Below are 26,799 nucleotides of genomic sequence, written 5' to 3' on the forward strand. Positions count from 1 at the left end.
TTTCACCGCCTTCACATTTATGGTTATTATTATTGTTATTATTATTATTGTTATTAATATTGTTATTAGCAGCATTAATAGTAGTATGTATTATTATCATCAGTGTTGTTGTTATTGCACTTACCTTTTTAGACTTCACTATAGAAAGTAAAATACATACATGGTTGGGGGGGGCGTGTCCGACCAGCGACCAAGATGGCTGCTTTTTAAATACAGCGGTACATTGGAGCTGATAAATCTGCCGTTTATCTTTCCTAAGACCAGCAAATCTTATTCTTTTAAAGAGAAAGGTGACGAGAACTACTTGTAGAACGAATTTGTGACATTTCAACGAGAACAGGCAGACCTGATTAAAGGAGCAGAGGCCTTGTAACAACCTGAACCTTTCTATACCCCCCACATTATTCTAACATTTCCGTATAACAGCCATTTGTTGCTGAAGAATGACCAAAATTCTAGAGCACCTGGCGAGAAAATAGGTAACCCTTCTACTACGGTATATGGAATGAGACTTACTTTGCCCTATGCCAAATATCATCGCAAGTGCAATGATACCTTTGATAAACAGCCTAAGCTGCTCATATGCTGTGAAATCGGAAGAGCTTCTAGATGAATGGGAGCGGCAGGCCTTACAGCTATTAGGAGACCATCTCAGTAGCTTACGACAACAGCTGAAGGAACTCCTTCCAAAAATACCTCCACAAGGCTGCTATATTAGCCACATCATACCTATAGAAGACACACAAATCTCATGGGGATCCGAGACGAACATGGAGAGCTGCAACGCTATGGAGCACCAGATAGCACAAATGAGCCCAGCAGTCAGCAATCGAGAGGAGAAATATTTCTCGGCCTGGGTAGTGCCTGAGGACTGGCATGGTGGCTCAGAGGAGGATGAAATACCTGAAGAGGTGCCGACAGCCAACCCGGACTGTAAGAAAAGCATGCATGATATAGACCGCACTACTGAACATTGTTCCAGATTAGGGAACACAATCACTGGTTCTGCTGCGTTTACAAATAGTGTGTATGGCATATGTATCTCATCTACTACAGTTGCTGATAGTGGAAACGCACTTTGGGCCTGGAACTTTAACTGGGGTGATTGATATCCAGCCTTAGGAAAATACTAAGATTCGGCATAGGATAGACTCTCATGATGCTAAATTTGCCTTAATATGGAAACCAGTTAATTTACTTTCACAGAGCTGGGACAGAATTAACATTTTATTATTTGCATCAATGCTCGTGAACTATCTTATCTATTAGGGCAGAGTTTTTTGTATTTTTTTTTTTTTTCCCTGTGCCACAGGGGTAACCACTCGCAGTTCACCATGCTTTTTAATAGTATGATCCCACATAAATACATATATGATCAGAAGTATATTATTGTATCTCTGGTGCCCTATATAAGAAGTGTTGTGGAAGAGTATAAAAACATAAGTTTTATTGTATATGTTAGTCTTACTCCATTGCGACTCTACATGCAATAGTGCACGTATCTAACCTTCCAATTAGGTACTTTGAGGCCACACTCTAGTGGTTATGACACCTCCTAAATTTTGCTGATGCCTTATATATTTCATTCTCTTGTTAGTAGAGTTCATGCCCCTCTGTTTGTGGCAGGGGCAGCGGGACGCAACTGCTTTAGTCAGTGAGATAATTATTTGAGATTTCAAGTCTAGCTTTTGTTGTGTGGGATTGAGATCTCTCTCTCCTCTCCTCATTACTAAAGTGCAGTGGAAGCTATGTAACTGTTAAAGTATTTATATCCACCTACCTATATGTTTCAGGCTATCTGTAAAACTAATTAGTTATTGATGTTTGCTTATTTTGTTCTGTTTCTTTTTTTCGTAACGTATCTTATCTCACCACTATTTAAAATATTATAAGGCAATGGTAGTCCAACAGAGAACAGTACTTAAAGGGCCATAATACCCAAATGTTTAAACACTTGAAAGTGATGCAGCATAGCTGTAAAATGCTGACTAGAAAATATCTCCTGAACATCTCTATGTAAAAAAGAAAGATATTTTACCTCAAAAGTTCCTCAGTAGCCACCTCCCATTGTAAAGGATTTCTAAGCAGCATTTTAGTGTGTCTGTCCTGGGACATCTGAAGGGATGAGCATCGTGCACTCTCACCTTATTTCACCAATCAGGTAAAGGAAGTTTACAATGAAATCTCATGAGAGTTAAGTCAAATCTCATGAGATCACAGTAAAAGTTCATGACCTCAGCACTGCTGATGCTGATTGGCTGCTGTTCATTTCTTCATTTTTTTTTATTTTTTTTACCTGCAGCTGGGAGCAGTTGAGTATAACTTTTTACACAGAACTTACTTTGCTGAGCTGAGGAGATTGTGAGGTAAAATATCTTCCTTTTTTACATAGAGATGCTCAGGTGATATTTTCCTGTCAGCTTTTTACAGTTATACTGCATCAGTTTCAAGTGATTTATCATATGAGTATTATGTCCCTTTAAGGGCCTTGACCTTGTATCATATACCTACTCATACTTTGATTACTATTCTCTCTAGTTAATATCATATGACAGGCCCATGAGCAGCCATAAATTATTTAATCCACCTCCATCAAATCTTTACATCTTACAGAGGTTTAAGATAGTGAGGGAGGCTCACTATTGCCTTTAAGCCGATCTGTTACATTTGGGATGCTCTGGGCGATATTTTTGTGACATAATGTGTTTTCAATGACATTCTTAAAGGGATAGTCTAGTCAAAAATAAACATTCACGATCCAGATAGAGCATGCAATTTTAAGCAACTTTCTAATTTACTCCTATTATCAAATTTTCTTTGTTCTCTTGGTATCTTTATTTTAAAAACCTACAAAGTCAGTCTAGGAGCCGGACAATTTTTGGTTCAGCACCTGGGTAGCGCTTGCTGATTGGATGGCTGCATTTAGACACTAATCGGCAAGCGCTATCCAGGTGCTGAACCAAAAATGGGTCGGCTCCTAAGCTTACATTCCAGCCTTTTAAAATAAAGATACCAAGAGAACGATGAAAAATTGATTATAGGAGTTAATTAGAAAATTTCTTAAAATTGCATGCTCTATCTGAATCATGACAGTTTAATTTTGACTATAATATCCTTTTAACATGTCTATTTGTTTGTACAGCATACTCCATATATCTCCTGTGTTTAGATGTTGTCATATAGATATACCAATTCTATTATACATTTTTTACAATAGAACCCCCCCCCTGTTCAGGCATATAAACATATAGGGGCCCAAAAGTGACCCCCTCAACGTTTGGGGGACCATATTTGCTTATTGTTTTAAAATGAGGTTTAATTTATACACGTACATCACTATAACAGACGAGGACGGGCAACCAAGAAAAAGGGAACCAGGGCTGCTGGATCCTGATCAGCAGTCTGGCTTCGAGCTTATGGTCTTGGTCCAGGGGGCCACCCTAGCAGAAGCGATGGCAACAGGGCAGAGAGCCGCCGGCCTCTGCCCAGCCCCTGCAGCAGCTCTGGTAAACTAGGGAGAGGAGGTAGTCGTCCTCCCTCCCCTTGCACAAAACCCCTTGCAGGGAGAAACGGATGCCGATAACTCTCCCCAGCAGCAGAACCCCTTCCTGGGAGAGGAGACAGTTGGTCTCTCTCCCCAGCGGCAGAGCCATCCCCTGGGAGCGGAGGTAGTCACCCTCCCTCCCCTTACACAGAACCCCTTCCTGGGAGAGGAGACAGTCGGTCTTTCTCCCCAGCGGCAGAGCCATCCCCTTGGAGCGGAGGTAGTCGTCCTCCCTCCCCTTACACAGAACCCCTTGCAGGGAGAAACGGATGCCGATAACTCTCCCCAGTGGCAGAACCCCTTCCTGGGGGAGGAGACAGTCTCCCTCCCCAGCAGCAGAGAAGTTTCCCATGGAGCGGAGGTTGCAGACCTCCCTCCTCAGCGGTAGATCTTCTTCTCGGGAGAAGAGACAGACGGTCTCTCTCCTCAGCTTGGCAGGGTCTTTACTCTTTTCTCGTCCCGGAGTATTTCTCACAGGGGGGTACCTGTTCATGCAGTTGGTGCCACAAGTTTGGCACCCAAGTTTTGCCTGCCCCACCAAGGAGCAACTTCCACCTACAGCCGGGAAACGGGCAATGGCGTTGTTGGATACCCGCCCCTGCATTTGGTGCCACCAGTTTGGGCACCCGAGTCTTGCCTGCCCCACCACGGAGAAACCTCAACCTACAGTCTGGGGTGGGGATACCAGCACTGGCTTTGTTTGTGGGTGGGTCAGCTGGTACTAAACAGTGTCACAGAGAGAGGCAGTGTGGCCATGGAACTTAAGGACACTGGAACTTGTGGGACAGCAATTGTTTGGGAGCCGCCCTTAGCAAACTTGTTTGGGACATTGCATTATGTGACTCCCTGCGCCCAGGATGCATTGTATAAAGGCCAGCAGGAACCCCCAGGATGCCCCAATCTGAGGAGAGATGGGATAACTTCTCCCAGCAACCGAGAAGTGGAGAGCCACCGTCGGACAGCCCCAGGCCGACCCATTAAGGGTCTATCCGGGTCTGCCAAACTGGAGGGGGTGAGATGTCACGGATACCGGGCTGCAAGGGTTAAACCCCTATAACCTCACCCCTGTTGTTTCTCAGTGGTTTTGGGCTCCTCAGAGCAACCACAATCTATGGAAGCTTTTTGTTTGCTTTTTGTTGACTTGTTTGTGTTAAGAGAAGAGCTGGTCTGATTGTTAAAACCCTCCTAGGCTGGCCGGGCTCCTGGAACTCCCGGTCGGCCGCCTCACAACGGACATCCGCCTAAACCCTCTCAAGCTGGCCGGGCTCCTGGAACTCCCGATCGGCCAAAGGACAGCAGGTCACCCGCTAACTTTACCCCTGGTCGCTCCAGCAGCCCTTTGCTCCTTTGGGGATTGGTAACCCCTAGGGAGGACAAGAGCTGGGGGAATTATTGGAGGGGAGCTCCTTTGGGAACCGGGGGTTTTGGACACCCCTAACCCCATAACTTCAACGGACTGTAACTCCGGTCCCCAGTAACAAATCTTGCTGATTTTTGGACTGTGGCATCTGGGGACCGAGAGCTTTAAAATGACACCCTTTAAGTGCCGCTACACCGGGATCATCCCGAAACCGCCACCCCTGTGTCCTGGCACTGTGGCTGCTATGGAGGTGCTGGTCTGTCTGGAGGGGTGGAAATGGCGGGAAAATTGTGGGATTGTCTTTTGTCTTATCAAGATGAGATGTGTGTATAAAAGGAGTGTGTGTTTTCAATACAATCGGTTCCTGTTTCACCTGAATGCTAGTATGTCTAGTTTTTTGGATGGGCTCCAGCTAAAATCACTTTCCTGGGCTACATAGTAGCATGTTCCAGGCAGAGGAAGGACCCTCTGGCAGAGTTACCTAGTCTGGTTAGCCGGAGTCTGCCACAGGGTGGGACCCTGAGTACTGGTGCTGTCGGGCATCAGGGGTGGCTACAGGCTGTGGTCACTTGCCAGCTACATAGCTGCAGTCGGCAGGGAGGAAGCAGGACCCCTTTGGCGGAGCTACCCAGTCGGGGTAGCCGGAGTGTCCGTCAGTTTTTATTAGGCTTTAATTTCTGACACACATTTATTTGATAAAACAATAGAAGGTTAAACTGAAAGTAAGGCTGAATTTTCTATTTTAGCAGCTTATTCATTTCCCCTTTTGATTTAAAATAAAATTATGCAACATTTTAAACTTTCAGGTTTGAAAAAACGGTTATTTCTGGTACCAGGAAGTAGTGCGCCTCTGTCGCAGCAGTAATTTGAGCTCAGCAGTTGCGGTCACATGACCGGCTTTACTTCAGAATGTTTCTGAGGGAAAAGTTGTTTTTCTCCATTATTGGTGATCCGCTACCAATTAAGACCGGTAAGGCACCTCAGTAATTGAGGTGGGGGGTTGCCTGAGGGGTATTTTAGAAGTTTATTTAATGTTTATTAAATGTGTTTTCTTAACTTTTCTCACATAATTTTAGCTGGGGATCAAGCCTAATTTGGGATCAAATTTAAAGTGTATTTTTTCCTTGGCTTATTTTAATTGAATATTAAAACCTTGTGAAACAGTAAATAACTTGTACAGATAAGTTTCAAACATGTCTGATATGGAACAAGAGCCTGCTCTCATTAATTCATGCTTATTATGTCTAGATGCACAAATTGCAGTTCCTATTTTGTTCTTCATGTGTCTAGAATACCTTGCAAAATAAAGGTAACATTTTTGAGCCTAATGTCTCTAAGGATGATGCTGTTAAAATAATACCTCAGCTTTCTCCTGCTACGTCCCAAGCCTCAATGGTCACATGCAGTGCCCTGCGGTTCCACTATAACTCCTAGTGGAGTTTATTTAAAAGCAGAAATTGCTGCCCAGGTATCTTCAGCGGTATCTGCGGCATTATCTGCCATTTACAGATTACAGGGAAAACGCAAGAGGAAATTCAGAAAGTATGGTGCCTGTCCTCAGTTCTGCTTCCCAAGTTGCCCTTTCTCATAAGTCTGATGAAGAAAATACATTGGGACTTTGAGGGTGAAATTTCAGATTCGGACAGTATAATTCCTTCTTCTGAGACTGAGTTGATATCCTTCAGATTTAAGCTTGAACACCTTTGTGTATTGTTAAAGGAGGTTTTGACTACTTTTAGATGACTCCGATACCCCTGTCGTCACTCCTAAGAAATCTAGTAAACAAATAGTTTCTTTGATGAACCTTCCACTTTGGACGTTTTTCCTGTGCCGCACTGTACTAGGGAGATTATCTCACAGGAATGGGAGAAAATGTCGTTGTTTTTTTTTTTTTCCCAGTCTCCAATTTTTAAGAAACTGTTTCCTTTTGAGAACTCCATTAAAGACCCTTGGTATACTTTACCCAAAGGGGCCATTTCCACTCTGGCTAAGAGAACCACTATTCCTGTTGAGGATAGCTGCTCTCAAGGATCCGATGGACAAGAAGTTGGAGGCTTATTTGAAAAAGATTTATGTTCACCAAGGTCTCCAATGGCAACCTGCAGTGTGTATTGCCACCGTGACTAGTGCGGCATCTTATTGGTTCAACGCCTTGTCTGATTCTCTTCAAGTAGAGACTTCCTTGGATGAAATTCAAGATAGGATTAAAGCTCTTAAGTTGGCCAATTCCTTTATTGCAGATGCCATTTTACAGGTTGTTAGACAAGGAGCTAAAACTTCTAGTTTCGCTGTCTTAGCCCACAGGGGCGTTATGGTTGAAATGCTGGTCTGTGGACGTTTCCTCTAAAGTCAAGCTTCTGGCGATTCCTTACAAGGGCAAAACCTGGTTTGGACTCGGTTTGGCAGAAATTATCTCTATTATGGGTAGAAAAGGGTATTTTCTACCTCAAGATAAGAATAGGCCTAAAGGACGTCGGAGTAATTTTCTTTCCTATTGTAACTTCAGAGGAAAGCCTTCCCCTTCTTCCAAGCAGGAACAATCCAAGTCTTCTTGGAAACCCAATCAGTCTTGGAACAAGGGGAAACAATCAAAGTAACCTGCAGCTGATTCTAAGGTTGTTTCTAATACAAAAATCAATCAGTAAATTATTGTTCCCTCTGTGTCCTAATCCTCCTCCTTCCAAAGAAAAATTTGGATGTTGTACGTGCTCTTAAATTCTACTTACAGGCAACTCCTCTGCCTTCTTTTTCTGTTTCTCTGAGAAACGTAAAGGTCAGAAAGCTACTGCTCTTACTCTTTCTTTTAATTTGTTTTGGTTTATGAGACTGCTGGACAGTAGCCTCCTGAGAGAATTACGGCTTATTCCACAAGAGCTATTTCCTCTTCTTGGGCTTTCAAAAATTAAGCTTCTGTGGAACAAATTTGCAAGGCTGCAACTTTGTCTTCGCTACATACTTTTTCCAAATTTTCCGAATTTGATATTTTTGCCTTGGCTGAGGCTTCTTTTGGGAGAAAGGTTCTTCAAGCGCTGGTGCCTTCTGTTTAGGACTGCCTGTCTTGTCCCTCCCTATTTATCCTTGTCCTCTAGCTTGGGTATTGGTTCCCAACAGTAATTACTCAAGCTGTGGACTCACCATATCTTAGGAAAGAAAAACAAAATGTATGCTTACCTGATAAGTTTATTTCCGGATATGGTGAGTCCACGGCCCCAAAGGTGAAAGCAAATAGATAATTGCGCTCTAGAGAAGATAATAAAAGCAAAGTACAAAAACAGGGGATACCTTATTCCCCTATAACAAATGGTCTAAGTGGATTGTCTCCTTAAAAAGAGACAGGGTACTGTGCGCCACTGAAAAGTGGCTTAATTAGTAACGGGAATGACAGAAAAAAGGTTGCTTAGTATCTAGTACCCTGAATAGGAATGTGCAATATGTATTCTGAAAGCAAATGTTTAAGAAAGTTTGGTTTGCTATTGGGCAGTAGTTTAAGAAAAAATATAGGCGATATATAATTAATCGCCAAATGAGTCTTTGCAAGTTGAGTTGAACAAATATATGCGTAAATATATTTTAATAATAATTAGCGATAAATATATAAGCTATGAGTAAGTGTGTAGGGTGACCTCTGGCAGCGTCACCGTGGGTAGTCTCTATCTTTTGCAAAGTGAGAACCGAAAGCGGACACCTTTCAGCGTCTGCAGTGCAAGTCTTAGTTTGCAGTGTAAAATTGAAGCGGTTTCTTGAGACTTGGCGCCTCACAGAATTCGAATTTCAGCAGGGCTATGGAAGCCTGGATACAGCAAGCACAAAGAGTAACGCGTTTCAGCCTTGGGAAGGCCTTTTTCAAACTCTAATTTGGAATGTGATTGTGCCGCTTTTTATATCCTCATCTACACCAAAAAGGCAAGTTTGCATAAATGATTGGCATCAACACCGCTAGGAAAAATAATAGAATATATAGCGGTGCATGATTATGAAAGAATGGGGAAAAGAATGTTAGAAATGTATATAATGTATATGATTAAAAAAAAAAAAAAACAATTACATATTGATCTCTTGATATATATATTTTAATGTATTTATAAAAAAAATTAAAGGATTCAGATATAAAAATGGCAACTGTATTATATCAAATATATCTGATTGCTGGATTTTTTTGCAAGTCCTTAGAAAAAAACAAATCGTATTTTTTGAATATATAATATATAAAAACGGATGGTGTATTTAAAAATAAGGGATAGGATATTAGCAGGTTCAAACACATTTTACAAATCCTATACGACAAGCACATATCACAAATCCTATATAACAATGTGACACAATAATAAAGGAAGCATGATACATCGACATATGAATTAATATATACTAAATACTGTATGATAGACAAATACAGTGATGATGACTACACCAAACATGTAATTTAGTTACCCAGTAAATGTGTAAAAATGGGTGAGTAGTGTATCTCAAAACTGGGGAAAGAGAAATATAGATCATAGGTGTATTTGTTTTAAAGTGCATAAAGGATCAAATTAGTGGCGGGAAAGACCTTAGTCAGTAAGGAAACCGTTAATATTGCACTCTATATTAAGGCCATTAGGTTGACGTGTCCTAAGGAGAAATATCCACCTTCCTTCCTTTTTTTTTTTTTTTTTTTTTTATAAAGGTCCTTGTGTAAATTGCCCCCTCTCCAATTTTTTTTTCTTGTTTATCTATTCCCATATATGAAAAGAAACTTAGATCAGCTTTATTTCATTTAGCAAAATGATTCGGGACAGGAAGGTCCTTATTTCTGTCGGTACAAAAAAAATTTCTATGGACCAGATGTGCTCTCTAATCCGGTCGCAGAGGGATCTTTCCGACTCCCCCACATATTGTTTACCACACTTGCAATGAATAACGTAAATTAACGTTTTTATCTGTGCACCTAATCAGATTTCTTTTCTTATATTTCTGCTTTGTTACATGAGAGATTACTTTTTTTTTGGTGTATTTACATGATTTGCAAGTTAGGCATGGGTAAAACCCATGTATTTTTTACCCATTAAGATCTGCATCACATTTATTCTTTGTTGTTCCTTTTAATTATGTTGGTGCTAAAATTGATTTCAAGTTTCTAGCTTTTATACACCATTTGGGGTTTATTTGGCAATATAGGGCCTAGTTTTTCAACTTTTTTCAAAATGCTCCAATGTTTGTTAATTTTTTCTAAAAGATATTTACCACCACTATATTGGGTTATAAAAGGAATAAAAGTAACATCCATTTTCATTAATCTTGGATTTTTTATTTTGTTTGGGCTTTTCTATCTACCATCCTTACTTTGTCTCTTATAATATCTATATTTTCTTATAATTTCTTTTATGTAATTAGCAAGAGTCCATGAGCTAGTGACGTATGGGATATACATTCCTACCAGGAGGGGCAAAGTTTCCCAAACCTTAAAATGCCTATAAATACACCCCTCACCACACCCACAAATCAGTTTTACAAACTTTGCCTCCTATGGAGGTGGTGAAGTAAGTTTGTGCTAGATTCTACGTTGATATGCGCTCCGCAGCAGGTTGGAGCCCGGTTTTCCTCTCAGCGTGCAGTGAATGTCAGAGGGATGTGAGGAGAGTATTGCCTATTTGAATGCAATGATCTCCTTCTACGGGGTCTATTTCATAGGTTCTCTGTTATCGGTCGTAGAGATTCATCTCTTACCTCCCTTTTCAGATCGACGATATACTCTTATATATACCATTACCTCTGCTGATTCTCGTTTCAGTACTGGTTTGGCTTTCTACAAACATGTAGATGAGTGTCCTGGGGTAAGTAAATCTTATTTTCTGTGACACTCTAAGCTATGGTTGGGCACTTTTTTAATAAAGTTCTAAATATATGTATTCAAACATTTATTTGCCTTGACTCAGGATGTTCAACATTCCTTATTTTCAGACAGTCAGTTTCATATTTGGGATAATGCATTTGAATCAATCATTTTTTCTTACCTTAAAAAATTTGACTTTTTCCCTGTGGGCCGTTAGGCTCGCGGGGGCTGAAAATGCTTCATTTTATTGCGTCATTCTTGGCGCAGACTTTTTTGGCGCAAAATTTTTTTTCTGTTTCCGGCGTCATACGTGTCGCCGGAAGTTGCGTCATTTTTTGACGTTTTTTTTGCGTCAAAAGTGTCGGCGTTCCGGATGTGGCGTCATTTTTGGCGCCAAAAGCATTTAGGCGCCAAATAATGTGGGCGTCTTATTTGGCGCTAAAAAATATGGGCGTCATTTTTGTCTCCACATTATTTAAGTCTCATTATTTATTGCTTCTGGTTGCTAGAAGCTTGTTCACTGGCATTTTTTTCCCATTCCTGAAACTGTCATTTAAGGAATTTGATCAATTTTGCTTTATATGTTGTTTTTTCTATTACATATTGCAAGATGTTCCACGTTGCAACTGAGTCAGAAGATACTTCAGGAAAATCGCTGCCCGGTGCTGGAGCTACCAAGCTAAGTGTATCTGCTATAAACTTTTGGTATCTGTTTCTCCAGCTGTTGTTTGTATTGCATGTCATGACAAACTTGTTAATGCAGATAAAATTTCCTTTAGTACTGTTACATTACCTGTTGCTGTTCAGTCAACATCTAATTCTCAGAGTGTTCCTGATAACATAAGAGATTTTATTTTTAAATCCATTAAGAAGGCTATGTCTGTTATTTCTCCTTCTAGTATACATAAAAGTCTTTTAAAACTTCTCTTTTTTCAGATGAATTTTTAAATGAACATCATCATTCTGATACTGATAATGGTTCTTCTGGTTCAGAGGTTTCTGTCTCAGAGGTTGATGCTGATAAATCTTCGTATTTGTTCAAGATTGAATTTATTCGTTCTTTACTTAAAGAAGTATTAATTGCATTAGAAATAGAGGATTCTGGTCCTCTTGATACTAAATCTAAACGTTTAAATAAGGTTTTTAAATCTCCTGTAGTTATTCCAGAAGTGTTTTCTCTCCCTGATGCTATTTCTGAAGTAATTTCCAGGGAATGGAATAATTTGGGTAATTCATTTACTCCTTCTAAAACGTTTTAAGCAATTATATCCTGTGCCATCTGACAGATTAGAGTTTTTGGGACAAAATCCCTAAGGTTAATGGGGCTGTCTCTACTCCTGCTATATTTTTAGCGGATGTTGCTGCAGCTTCAACTTTTTGGTTAGAAGCTTTAGCGCAACAAGTAACAGATCATAATTTTATAGCATTATTATTATTCTATAACATGCTAATAATTTTATTTGTGATACCATCTTTGATATCATTAGAGTTGATGTCAGGTATATGTCTCTAGCTATTTTGGCTAGAAGAGCTTTATGGCTTAAAACTTGGAATGCTGATATGTCTTCTAAGTCTACTTTGCTATCCCTTTCTTTCCAGGGTAATAAATTATTCGGTTCTCAGTTGGATTCTATTATCTCAACTGTTACTGGAGGGAAGGGAACTTTTTTACCAAAGGATAAAAAATCTAAGGTAAATTTAGGTCTAATAATCGTTTTCGTTCCTTTCCTCACAACAAGGAACAAAAGCCTGATCCTTCATTCTCAGGAGCGGTATCAGTTTGGAAACCATTTCCAGTTTGGAATATATCCAAGCCTTATAGAAACCCAAAGCCAGCTCCTAAGTACCCATGAAGGTGCAGCCCTCATTCCAGCTCAGCTGGTATGGGGCAGATTACGTTTTCTTCAAAGAAATTTGGATCAATTCCGTTCACAATCTCTGGTTTCAGAACATTGTTTCAGAAAGGTACAGAATTGGCCTCAAGTTAAGGCCTCCTGCAAAGAGATTTTTTTCTTTCCCGTGTCCCAGTAAACCCAGCAAAGGCTCAGCATTTCTGAAATGTGTTTCAGATCTAGAGTTGGCTGGAGTAATTATGCCAGTTCCAGTTCTGGAACAGGGGCTAGGGTTTTATTCTATCTCTTCATTGTACCAAAGAAGGTCAATTCCTTCAGACCAGTTCCGGATCTATCAATATTGAATCGTTATGTAAGGATACCAACATTCAAGATGGTAACTGTAGGACTATCCTGCCTTTTGTTTAGCAAGGGCATTATATGTCTACAATAGATTTACAGGATGCATATCTGCATATTCCGATTCATCCAGATCACTTTTAGTTTCTGAGATTCTCTTTTTAGACAAGCATTACCAGTTTTGTGGCTCTACCGTTTGGCCTAGCATCAGCTCCAAGAATTTTTTCAAAGGTTCTCGGTGCCCTTCTGTCTGTAATCAGAGAACAGGGTATTGGTATTTCCTTATTTTAGACGATATCTTGGTACTTGCTCAGTCTTCACATTTTCGCAGAATCTCATACGAATCGACTTGTGTTGTTTTTTCAAGATCATGGTTGGAGGATCAATTTACCAAAAAGTTCATTGATTCCTCAGACAAGGGTAACCTTTTTAGGTTTCCAGATAGATTCAGTGTCTATGACTCTGTCTTTGTCAGACAAGAGAAGTCTAACATTGATATCAGCTTGTCAAAACCTTCAGTCACAATCATTCCCTTTTGTAGCCTTATGCATGGAAATGTAGGTCTTATGACTGCTGCATCGGATGCAATCTCCTTTGCTCGTTTTCACATGCGACCTCTTCAGCTCTGTATGCTGAACCAATGGTGCAGGGATTACACAAAGATATCTCAATTAATATCTTTAAACCGATTATACGACACTCTCTGACGTGGTGGACAGATCACCATCGTTTAGTTCAGGGGGCTTCTTTGTTCTTCCGACCTGGACTATAATCTCAACAGATGAAAGTCTTACAGGTTGGGGAGCTGTGTGGGGGTCTCTGACGGCACAAGGGGTTTGGGAATCTCAGGAGGTGAGATTACCGATCAATATTTTGGAACTCCGTGCAATTTTCAGAGCTCTTCAGTCTTGGCCTCTTCTGAAGAGAGAATCGTTCATTTGTTTTCAGACAGACAATGTCACAACTGTGGCATACATCAATCATCAAGGAGGGACTCACAGTCCTCTGGCTATGAAAGAAGTATCTCGAATTTTGGTTTGGGCGGAATCCAGCTCCTGTCTAATCTCTGCGGTTCATATCCCAGGTATAGACAATTGGGAAGCGGATTATCTCAGTCGCCAAACGTTGCATCCGGGCGAATGGTCTCTTCACCCAGAGGTATTTCTTCAGATTGTTCAAATGTGGGAACTCCCAGAAATAGATCTGATGGCTTCTCATCTAAACAAGAAACTTCCCTGGTATCTGTCCAGATCCCGGGATCCTCAGGCGGAGGCAGTGGATGCATTATCACTTCCTTGGAAGTATCATCCTGCCTATATCTTTCCGCCTCTAGTTCTTCTTCCAAGAGTATTCTCCAAGATTCTAAAGGAATGCTCGTTTGTCCTGCTGGTAGCTCCAGCATGGCCTCACAGGTTTTGGTATGCGGATCTTGTCCGGATGGCCTCTTGCCAGTTGTGGACTCTTCCGTTAAGACCAGACCTTCTGTCGCAAGGTCCTTTCTTCCATCTCAAAGGATCTCAAATCCTTAAATTTTAAGGTATGGAGTTTGAACGCTTGATTCTTGGTCAAAGAGGTTTCTCTGACTCTGTGATTAATACTATGTGACAGGCTCGTAATTCTGTATCTAGAGAGATATATTATAGAGTCTGGAAGACTTATATTTCTTAGTGTCTTTCTCATCATTTTTCTTGGCATTCTTTTTGAATACCGAGAATTTTACAGTTTCTTCAGGATGGTTTAGATAAAGGTTTGTCCGCAAGTTCCTTGAAAGGACAAATCTCTGCTCTTTCTGTTCTTTTTCACAGAAAGATTGCTAATCTTCCTGATATTCATTGTTTTGTACAAGCTTTGGTTCGTATAAAACCTGCCATTAAGTCAATTTCTCCTCCTTGGAGTTTGAATTTGGTTCTGGGGGCTCTTCAAGCTCCTCCTTTTGAACCCATGTATTCTTTGGTCATTAAATTACTTTCTTGGAAAGCTTTGTTTCTTTTGGCCATCTCTTCTGCCAGAAGAGTCTCTGAATTATTTGCTCTTTCTTGTGAGTCTCCTTTTCTGATTTTTCATCAGGATAAGGCGGTGCTGCAAACTTCTTTTGAATTTTTTACCTAAGGTTGTGAATTCTAACAACATTAGTAGAGAAATTGTGGTTCCTTCATTATGTCCTAATCCTATGAATTCTAAGGAGAAATCATTGCATTCTTTGGATGCTGTTAGAGCTTTGTAATATTATGTTGAAGCTACTAAGTCTTTCCGAAAGACTTCTAGTCTATTTGTCATCTTTTCCGGTTCTAGAAAAGGCCAGAAAGCTTCTGCCATTTCTTTGGCATCTTGGTTGAAATCTTTATTTCATCATGCCTATGTCGAGTCGGGTAAAACTCCGCCTCGAAGGATTACAGCTCATTCTACTAGGTCAGTTTCTACTTCCTGGGCGTTTAGGAATGAAGCTTCGGTTGATCAGATTTGCAAAGCAGCAACTTGGTCCTCTTTGCATACTTTTACTAAATTCTACCATTTTGATGTGTTTTCTTCTTCTGAAGCAGTTTTTGGTAGAAAAGTACTTCAGGCAGTGGTTTCAGTTTGAATCTTCTGCTTATGTTTTCATTAAACTTTATTTTGGGTGTGGATTATTTTCAGCAGGAATTGGCTGTCTTTATTTTATCCCTCCCTCTCTAGTGACCCTTGCGTGGAAAGATCCACATCTTGGGTAGTCATTATCCCATACGTCACTAGCTCATGGACTCTTGCTAATTACATGAAAGAAAACATAATTTATGTAAGAACTTACCTGATAAATTCATTTCTTTCATATTAGCAAGAGTCCATGAGGCCCACCCTTTTTTTTGTGGTGGTTATGATTTTTTTGTATAAAGCACAATTATTCCAATTCCTTATTTTTTATGCTTTCGCACTTTTTTCTTATCACCCCACTTCTTGGCTATTCGTTAAACTGATTTGTGGGTGTGGTGAGGGGTGTATTTATAGGCATTTTAAGGTTTGGGAAACTTTGCCCCTCCTGGTAGGAATGTATATCCCATATGTCACTAGCTCATGGACTCTTGCTAATATGAAAGAAATGAATTTATCAGGTAAGTTCTTACATAAATTATGTTTTTTGCCATTATTTCCTCGGTCTACAAATTTTTGTTTGTCAGATAGAGATTTGAAATCTTGTATACTTAGAAAAAAAATCTGATTCTAAGGAAAAGGAGTTGTCCCTTTAGGAATATTATCTTTCCATCTACAGTGGTGGCAACTCATTTGATGTATATAACTGTTTGCTTCCACTTTCTTGATATGGGTTCTGGAACCGAGAGAATTGTTCACAACAAATAATTCCAGATCAAGAAAGTGGATGCTAGTACTGCTTTTTTCATTGGTGAATTTTAAATTCTTATTGTCATTATTCATAGAGACAACAAAATTATCAAACGAAAATTCAGTACCTTGCCAAACAATAAGGATATCATCGATATAGCGGGCGTAGGACACCAGGTTTGCTCCAAATGGGCTGGAATCCAAAAACATCTTTTCACAAAAACCCATAAAAAGATTTGCATAACTTGGAGCAAACCTGGTGCCCATTGTTGTCCCTTTTTCTTGATTGAAAAACTTAGTCTGATAAGAGAAGAAATTATGAGTTATAATAAAACTTATAGCATTTAAGATGAACTGTTTTTGTTCGTCTTTTAAACCTGTGTCTTGTGCAAGGTAATATTCTATTGCTTCTAACCCATCTTTGTAATCTATACAAGTTTACAAGCTGGTTACATCACATGATGCTAGAATATAATCCTCCTTCCACTGTATTTAATCTATAAATTTTAAGACATCTGAAGAGTCCTTTAAATAAGAGGGGAGAATTCTTACATATTTCTGTAAGAAAATATCTATGTATTCTGACAGGTTAGCAGTTAGAGATCCAATGCCGGATATTTTCTGCCTTCCCGGCGGTTGTGTTAGGGACTTATGACTCTTAGGGAGACAATATAATAACGTATTTTTTTGAAATTTGGGTAACAAATAGTTTTTCATTTTTGGATAATATTTCCTTTTCATAGGCCATATCCAATAGCTTTTTAAATACTAAAGTGTATTGGGTGGTGGAATCGTTACCTCAGTTTCTTGTAGGTGACTACATCATTGAGTATTTTCTTACACATGTCATCATAATCGCCACTATCCAGAATAACAATCCCATCACCCTTATCCGCTGGCTTAATTATGCAGTCTTTATCTGTTCTAATTCTTTGATCACCCTCAATTGATTTTTTGTTAGATTTTTTTTGTAGTGTGTTTAATTTTATCCTCACTTATATTTTCAATATCTTGGAGAATACATTTTTCAACAGTTTCCAAAATTGGCCCCTTTTCTTGTTTAGGGTAGGATGACTTTTCCCTCAAATTAGTGTGTAAAAAGCCCTTATTAATTAGGGTATCTTCTGCCTTTTTCTCAATTGGAGATTAAGTGAACCAGCGTTTTACAGTTAATTTTCTAATAAATGTATGTGCATCTACAAAAGTGGAGCATTTATCAAGGTTACAAGTAGGCCCAAAAGAGAGGCCTTCAGTATTTGTTTCACTGTGGCTCACTATATTTTGGACTTTATGTCCCCTTCCTCTCTTGCCCCTCTTTCGGAGGCCCTTCTTTTTTCTTTGCCCTCTCTGTGGTAGATTTGTATTTTGGCCTAACCCTAAAAAGGCATCTGTGTATGGTTTTCTTTAGTTACTCCAGATGTACCAGGTCTGGAATAATCTTCTTGTCCTTGGCCCAACCCTTTATTTTAAGACCGTTGTTCTTTTGACTATAACCTCAGGCACCTTTACACCTTGTGTTACTCCTTTTTCTCCATTTCCCTTCGGTCGAATGGGTAAGGGAGTGATACTTAGCAGTTTAACTGTGGTGCTCTTTGCCTCCTGCTGGCCAGGAGTGATATTCCCAACGGTAATTACTCAAGCCGTGAACCAATCAGCCAATCGGATTGAACTTGAATCTGGCTGATTCAATCAGCCAATCAGATTTTTCTACCTTAATTCCGATTGGCTGATAGAATCCTATCAGCCAATCGGAATTCGACGGACGCCATCTTGGATGACATCATTTAAAGGTACCTCATTCCTCGTTCAGTCTTCGTGCCAGATGGATGCTCCGCGGCGGAGGAGCGAAGAAAGAAGATTGAAGATGCCGCTTTGCTTGAAGACATCGCCGGATGGAAGAAGACTCTCTGCAGCTTGATTGAAGACATCGCCCGGATCGGATGAAGAGTTCTGTTCGGCTGGGTGAATACAAGGTAGGGAGATCTTCAGGGGGGTAGTGTTAGGTTTATTTAAGGGGGGTTTGGGTTAGATTAGGGGTATGTGGGTAGTGGATTGTAATGTTGGGGGGTGGTATTGTGTTTTTTTTTTCAGGCAAAAGAGCGGTTTTCTTTGGGGCATGCCCCGCAAAAGGCCCTTTTAAGGGCTGGTAAGGTAAAAGAGCTAACTTTTTTAATTTAGAATAGGGCAGGGAAATTTATTTATTTTGGTGGTTTATTATTTTATTAGGGGGCTTAGAATAGGTGTAATTAGCTTAAAAATCTTGTAATATTATTTTTATTTTTTGTAAGTTAGTGTTTGTTTTTTTGTGTAATTTAGTTTAGATTATTTTATTGTATTTTAGTTTAGATATTTGTAGTTTATTTAATTTATTGATAGTGTAGGTGTATTTGTAACTTAGGTTAGGATTTATTCATTGTAGCTATTTTAGGGTTTATATTTATTTTACAGGTAAATTGGTAATTATTTTAACTAGGTAGCTATTAAATAGTTATTAACTATTTAATAGCTATTGTACCTAGTTAAAATAAATACCAAGTTACCTGTAAAATAAATATAAACCCTAAAATAGCTACAATGTAATTATTAATTACATTGTAGCTATCTTAGGGTTTATTTTATAGGTTAGTATTTAGATTTAAATAGGAATATTTTAATTAATAATATTAATATTAGATTTATTTTAATAAGAGTTTAGTTAGGGATGTTCGAGTTAGATAGAGTTATTATACTTAATATATAGATAATATAATAACGATATTAACTATATTAACCCTAATATAATTAGGGTTAATATAGTTAATATATATAATATAATAACTATATTAACCCTAATATAATTAGGGTTAATATTGTGAATATAGCTGGCGGTGGTGTAGGTGGATTAGATTAGGGGTTAATGTGTTTAATATAGGCGGCGGCGGTGTAGGGGGATTAAATTAGGGGTTAATACATTTAATATAGGTGGCCGCGGTGTAGGGGGATGTAGATTAGATGCAAAAGAGCTGATTACTTAGTGACAAAGCCCCACCAAAAGCCCTTTTAAGGGCTGGTAAAAGAGCAGTTTTCTTTGGGGCATGCCCCGCAAAAAGCCCTTTTAAGGGTTGGCAATAGAGCAGTTTACTTTGGGGTAATGCCACGCAAAAAGCCCTTTTCAGGGCTATTTGTAGGGTTAGGTTTAGTTTAGTGGTAGGGATAGTTTAGTATTTTAGGGGTTAAATAATTTAATATAGGTGGCGGCGGGGTAGGGGGATTAAATTAGGGGTTAATAATTTTAAAATAGATGGCGGCGGGGTAGGAGCTCACTTTAGGGTGTAGGTAAGGTAGATGGCGGCGGTGTAAGGGGCTCACTTTAGTGGGTAGGTAAGGTAGATGGCGGCGGTGTAAGGGGCTCACTTTAGGGGGTAGTTTAATATAGTTGGCGACGGTGTAGGGGGATCACATTAGGGGGTAGTTAATGTAGGTGGCGGCGAGGTCCGGGAGCGGCGGTTTAGGGGTTAAATATTTATTAGGGATTGCGGCGGGGGATCGGGGTTGACAGGTAGATAGACATTGCGCATGCGTTAGGTGTTAGGTTTTATTTAGCAGATCGCGGTTGACAGGTAGATAGACATTGTGCATGCGTTAGATGCAAACGAATGCGCATGCGTTAAAAATTAGAATATCGGGAACGAACAATCAGTATGACGTGAGGAGAGGGTGGAGAGAGGACAAAGGACATAGTGTTGTTACGGGCATATAAGAGGGGCGGAGCGAGGCGGGGAGATGCGGAGCAAACAGGTTACAAAACATTAGGAAAATTGAGGATAAAATTACATATAAATATAAAAAAAAGAATTATGCGGTTTGATCATATATACCTATAGCAGTGTAAATATGAAATTGTAAAGTAAATGAGTTTACCATCACTTTAAGTGATATTTTATATAAATCTATACAGAGTTATCTTGTGTATATTGCTCAAAAGTCCACCAGTCATGTAGATCATATTACATTGATGGTTTTACAGCTTACAGCAGTGGTTTCAAAGTGCCTCCCCTTTGGTGAAAACATTTTTTTCTTTCATGTAATTAGCAAGAGTCCATGAGCTAGTGACGTGTGGGATATACATTCCTACCAGGAGGGGCAAAGTTTCCCAAACCTCAAAATGCCTATAAATACACCCCTCACCACACCCACAATTCAGTTTTACAAACTTTGCCTCCCGTGGAGGTGGTGAAGTAAGTTTGTGCTAGATTCTACATTGATATGCGCTTCGCAGCAGGCTGGAGCCCGGTTTTCCTCTGAGTGCAGTGAATGTCAGAGGGATGTGAAAAGAGTATTGCCTATTTGAATTCAATGGTCTCCTTCCACGGGATCTATTTCATAGGTTCTCTGTTATCGGTCGTAGAGATTCATCTCTTACCTCCCTTTTCAGATCGACGATATACTCTTATATACCATTACCTCTACTGATTCTCGTTTCAGTACTGGTTTGGCTATCTACTATATGTAGTTGAGTGTCCTGGGGTAAGTAAGTCTTATTTTTTGTGACACTCTAAGCTATGGTTGGGCACTTTATATATAAAGTTCTAAATATATGTCTTTAAACTTATATTTGCCTTGATTCAGGATGATCAATATTCCTTATTTCAGACAAGTCAGTTTCATTATTTGGGTTAATGCATATGAATAATCAATTTTTTTCTTACCTTAAAAATTGTTTTCAAATTGACTTTTTTTCCCTGTGGGCTGTTAGGCTCGCGGGGGCTGAAAATGCTTCAATTTATTGCGTCATTCTTGGCGCAGACTTTTTTGGCGCAAACATTTTTTTGTAATTTCCGGCGTCATACTTGACGCCTGAAGTTGTTCGTGATTACGTCATTTTTTTGACGTTTTGCGCCAAAAATGTCGGCGTTACCGGATGTGGGCGTCATTCTTGTCTCCACCTTTTTTTCACATTATTTCAGTCTCATTTTTCATTGCTTCTGGTTGCTAGAGGCTTGTTCATTGGCATTCTTTCCCATTTCTGAAACTGTCATTTAAGGAATTTGATAATTTTGCTTTATATGTTGTTTTTTCTATTACATATTGCAAGATGTCTCAGATTGACCCTGGATCAGAATCTACTTCTGGAAAGACGCAGCCTGATGCTGGTTCTACCAAAGTTAAGTGCATTTGTTGTAAACTTGTGGTAACTGTTCCTCCGGCTGTAGTTTGTGATGAATGTCATGATAAGCTTGCTAATGCAGATAGTATTTCCATTAGTAATATACCATTACCTGTTGCTGTTCCCTCAACATCTAATACTCAGGATGTTCCTGTTAATATAAGAGAATTCGTTTCTAAATCTATTAGGAAGGCTATGTCTGTTATTCCTCCTTCCAGTAAACGTAAAAGGTCTTTTAAAACTTCTCATTTTTCAGATGAAATTTTAAATGACCGTCATCATTCTGATTTGTCTGTTTCTGATGAGGATTTTTCTGGTTCAGAGGATTCTGTCTCAGATATTGACACTGATAAATCTTCATATTTATTTAAGATGGAATTTATTCGCTCTTTACTTAAAGAAGTTTTAATCGCTTTAGAGATGGAGGAATCTAGTCCTCTTGATACTAAATCTACTAAGCGTTTCAATTCGGTTTTTAAACCTCCTTTAAACTTTCCTGTCCCTGATGCTATTTCTGAAGTAATTTCTAGGGAATGTAATAATATGGGTACTTCATTTACTCCTTCTCAAAGGTTTAAGAAATTGTATCCTGTGCCATCTGACAGATTAGAGTTTTGGGACAAAATCCCTAAAGTTGATGGGGCTATCTCTACTCTTGCTAAACGTACTACTATTCCTACGGCAGATAGTACTTCCTTTAAGGATCCTTTAGATAGGAAGATTGAATCCTTTCTAAGGAAAGCTTATTTATGTTCAGGTAATCTTCTTAGGCTTACTATTTCTTTGGCTGATGTTGCTGCCGCTTCCACTTTTTGGTTGGAGGCTTTAGCACAACAAGTATCAGACCATAATACTCATAGCATTGTTAAACTCCTTCAACATGCTAATAACTTTATTTGTGATGCCATCTTTGATATCATTAGAGTTGATGTCAGGTATATGTCTTTAGCTATTTTAGCTAGAAGAGTTTATGGCTTAAAACTTGGAATGCAGATATGTCTTCTAAGTCAACTTTGCTTTCTCTTTCTTTCCAAGGTAATAAATTATGTGGTTCCCAGTTGGATTCTATTATTTCAACTGTTACTGGGGGGAAAGGAACTTTTTTGCCTCAGGACAAAAAATCTAAAGGTAAATACAGGGCTGCTAATCGTTTTCGTTCCTTTCGTTAGAATAAGGAACAGAAGCCTGACCCTTCCCCTAAAGGAACGGTTTCTGTCTGGAAACATTCTCCAATCTGGAATAAAACCAAGCCTCTTAGAAAGTCAAAACCAGCTCCCAAGTCCACATGAAGGTGCGGCCCTCATTCCAGCACAGCTGGTAGGGGGCAGGTTACGATTTTTCAAAGATGTTTGGATCAATTCGATTCACAGTCTTTGGATTCAGAACATTGTTTCACAAGGGTACAGAATAGGTTTCAAGGTAAGGCCGCCTGCGAAGAGATTTTTTTCTCTCTCGCATTCCAATAAACCCAGTGAAGGCTCAGGCATTTCTGAAATGTGTTTCAGATCTAGAGTTGGCTGGAGTAATTGTGCCAGTTCCAGTTCTGGAACAGGGTCTGGGGTTTTACTCAAATCTATTCATTGTACCAAAGAAGGAGAATTCCTTCAGACCAGTTCTGGATCTAAAGATATTGAATCGTTATGTAAGAATACCAACATTCAAAATGGTAACTATAAGGACTATTCTGCCTTTTGTTCAGCAAGGGCATTATATGTCCACAATAGATTTACAGGATGCATATCTTCATATTCAGATTCATCCAGATCACTTTCAGTTTCTGAGATTCTCTTTTCTAGACAAGCATTACCAGTTTGTGGCCCTTCCGTTTGGCCTAGCAACAGCTCCAAGGATCTTTTCAAAGGTTCTCGGTGCCCTTCTCTCTGTAATCAGAGAACAGGGTATTGCGGTATTTCCTTATTTGGACGATATCTTGGTACTTGCTCAATCTTTACATTCTGCAGAATCTCACACGAATCAACTTGTGTTGTTTCTTCAAAGACATGGTTCGAGGATCAATTTACCAAAGAGTTCGTTGATTCCTCAGACAAAGGTAACCTTTTTGGGTTTTCAAATAGATTCAGTCTCCATGACCTTGTCTCTAACAGAAAAGAGACGTCTGAAATTGGTTTCAGCCTGTCGAAACCTTCAGTCTCAATCATTCCCTTCGGTAGCTTTGTGCATGGAAATTCTAGGTCTCATGACTGCTGCATCGGACGCGATCCCCTTTGCTCGTTTTCACATGCGACCTCTTTAGCTTTGTATGCTGAACCAGTGGTGCAGGGATTATACAAAGATATCACAATTAATATCCTTAAATCCCAATGTACGACACTCTCTGACGTGGTGGATAGATCACCATCGTTTAGTCCAAGGGGCTTCTTTTGTTCGTCCAACCTGGACTGTGATCTCAACAGATGCAAGTCTGTCAGGTTGGGGAGCTGTATGGGGATCTCTGACAGCGCAGGGGGTTTGGGAATCTCAGGAGGCGAGATTACCAATCAACATTTTGGAACTCCGTGCGATTTTCAGAGCTCTTCAGTTCTGGCCTCTTCTGAAGAGAGAATTGTTTATTTGTTTTCAGACAGACAATGTCACAACCGTGGCATATGTCAATCATCAAGGTGGGACTCACAGTCCTCAGGCTATGAAGGAAGTATCTTGGATACTTGTATGGGCGGAATCCAGCTCCTGTCTAATTTCTGCGGTTCACATCCCAGGTGTAGACAATTGGGAAGCGGATTATCTCAGTCGCCAGACGTTACATCCGGGCGAATGGTCCCTTCACCCAGATTTATTTCTTCAGATTGTTCAAATCTGGGGACTTCCAGAAATAGATCTGATGGCCTCTCATCTAAACAAGAAACTTCCCAGGTATCTGTCCAGATCCAGGGACCCTCAGGCGGAGGCAGTGGGCGCGTTGTCACTTCCTTGGAATTATCATCCTGCCTATATCTTTCCGCCTCTAGTTCTTCTTCCAAAAGTGATTTCCAAAATTCTAATGGAACGTTCGTTTGTGCTGCTGGTGGCTCCAGCATGGCCTCACAGGTTTTGGTATGCGGATCTCATTCGGATGGCCAGTTGCCAACCTTGGACTCTTCCGTTAAGACCAGACCTTCTATCTCAAAGCCCTTTTTTCCATCAGGATCTCAAATCATTAAATTTGAAGGTATGTAAATTGAACGCTTGATTCTTAGTCATAGAGGTTTCTCTGACTCAGTAGTTAATACTATGTTACAGGCTCGTAAATCTGTGTCTAGGAAGATTTATTATCGAGTCTGGAAGACTTACATTTCTTGGTGTTCTTCTCATAAATTCTCCTGGCATTCTTTCTGAATTCCTAGAATTTTACAGTTTCTTCAGGATGGTTTGGATAAAGGTTCGTCTGCAAGTTCCTTGAAAGGACAAATCTCTGCTCTTTCTGTTCTTTTTCACAGAAAGATTGCTATTCTTCCTGATATTCATTGTTTTGTACAGGCTTTGGTTCGTATCAAACCTGTCATTAAGTCAATCTCTCCTCCTTGGAGTCTTAATTTGGTTCTGAGGGCTTTACAAGCTCCTCCGTTTGAACCTATGCATTCTCTGGACATTAAATTACTTTCTTGGAAAGTTCTGTTCCTTTTGGCCATCTCTTCTGCTAGAAGAGTTTCTGAATATCATTATATAAAATCCAAAAGTTATCTGCTCTTTCTTGTGAATCTCCTTTTCTGATTTTTCATCAGGATAAGGCAGTTTTGCGGACTTCATTTAAATTTTTACCTAAGGTTGTGAATTCTAACAACATTAGTAGAGAAATTGTTGTTCCTTCATTGTGTCCTAATCCTAAGAATTCAAAGGAGAAATCTTTACATTCTTTGGATGTAGTAAGAGCTTTGAAATATTATGTTGAAGCTACTAAAGATTTTAGAAAGACTTCTAGTCTATTTATCTTTTCTGGGTCCAGAAAAGGTCAGAAGGCCTCCGCCATTTCTTTGGCGTCTTGGTTAAAGTCTTTGATTCATCATGCTTATGTAGAGTCGGGTAAATCCCCGCCTCAAAGAATTACGGCTCATTCTACTAGGTCAGTTTCTACTTCCTGGGCGTTTAGGAATGAAGCTTCTGTTGATCAGATTTGCAAAGCAGCAACTTCGTCTTCTTTGCATACTTTTACTAAATTCTACCATTTTGATGTGTTTTCTTCTTCTGAAGCAGTTTTTGGTAGAAAAGTACTTCAGGCAGCTGTTTCAGTTTGATTCTTCTGCTTATAATTTCAGGTTTTTTTCATTATTTAGATTCAAACTTTTGTTTTGGGTTGTGGATTATTATTATTTTTCAGCGGAATTGGCTGTCTTTATTTTATCCCTCCCTCTCTAGTGACTCTTGCGTGGAAGTTCCACATCTTGGGTATTTATTATCCCATACGTCACTAGCTCATGGACTCTTGCTAATTACATGAAAGAAAACATAATTTATGTAAGAACTTACCTGATAAATTCATTTCTTTCATATTAGCAAGAGTCCATGAGGCCCACCCTTTTTTGTGGTGGTTATGATTTTTTTTGTATAAAGCACAATTATTCCAATTCCTTATTTTGATGCTTTCGCTCCTTTCTTGTCACCCCACTGCTTGGCTATTCGTTAAACTGAATTGTGGGTGTGGTGAGGGTTGTATTTATAGGCATTTTGAGGTTTGGGAAACTTTGCCCCTCCTGGTAGGAATGTATATCCTATACGTCACTAGCTCATGGACTCTTGCTAATATGAAAGAAATTAATTTATCAGGTAAGTTCTTACATAAATTATGTTGGTTTTTTTTAATGGATGTGCTTTGAAATGTTTGTAGCTTCTTAAAACTGCGGAATTATGAACATTTGAAGATATATCAATTATATAACATTTTCAATATAACAAATTAGAACATTTCAGTGAGGAATGCAATTGTTTCATTGCTTCACAGAGAATGGAACCAATGAAACCAAAAAAGGAACCTCTATTCATCTTGCTAGAGGTTTGCTTGAATTGTCCGTCCTCCTTATTCAAGAGCTGTAGCGTGGAGTGTAAGCAAAGCTAAAACATATCTCTTTTGCATATAAAATCCAAAAGAAATAGATTCCTACCTGCTTAGTGGGATTAAATCCTTTTCTTGCTGCACATAGAGCACCAAAAAAATGGAACCTTTCCATTTGCTGGTCCAACTTTCTTCTAAATGCAAACACCTGCAAAGATATATATATACAGCATGTTGAGGCATTCATAGATATTTGAGTGATAAGCCAGTCATGCCACCCATGTCAAATCTTCCATGTGCTTCACCAGTGGGGACTTCCACAAGTCAGACAGTAATAATATAACTCAGCCCCGAGATGGCCAGCGGACATCTGTATGCAGAAGCAGTTGTTTTATAATGTGCTCCCATTTCTTCACATAAAATTCGGAAAAATCGGGCATTTAGAGCCC

At 39.4% G+C, this 26,799-nt stretch overlaps 1 protein-coding gene across 1 annotated transcript in view; it reads left to right on the top strand.

Moving 5' to 3' along the window:
• LOC128652572 (uncharacterized) overlaps positions 1-26,799 on the top strand; it is a 194,019-nt gene that overhangs the window by 152,986 nt on the left and 14,234 nt on the right. The window lies entirely within an intron of this gene.

Source organism: Bombina bombina, chromosome 3 (genome assembly GCF_027579735.1).
Source record: "Bombina bombina isolate aBomBom1 chromosome 3, aBomBom1.pri, whole genome shotgun sequence".
NCBI classification, from domain to species: domain Eukaryota; kingdom Metazoa; phylum Chordata; class Amphibia; order Anura; family Bombinatoridae; genus Bombina; species Bombina bombina.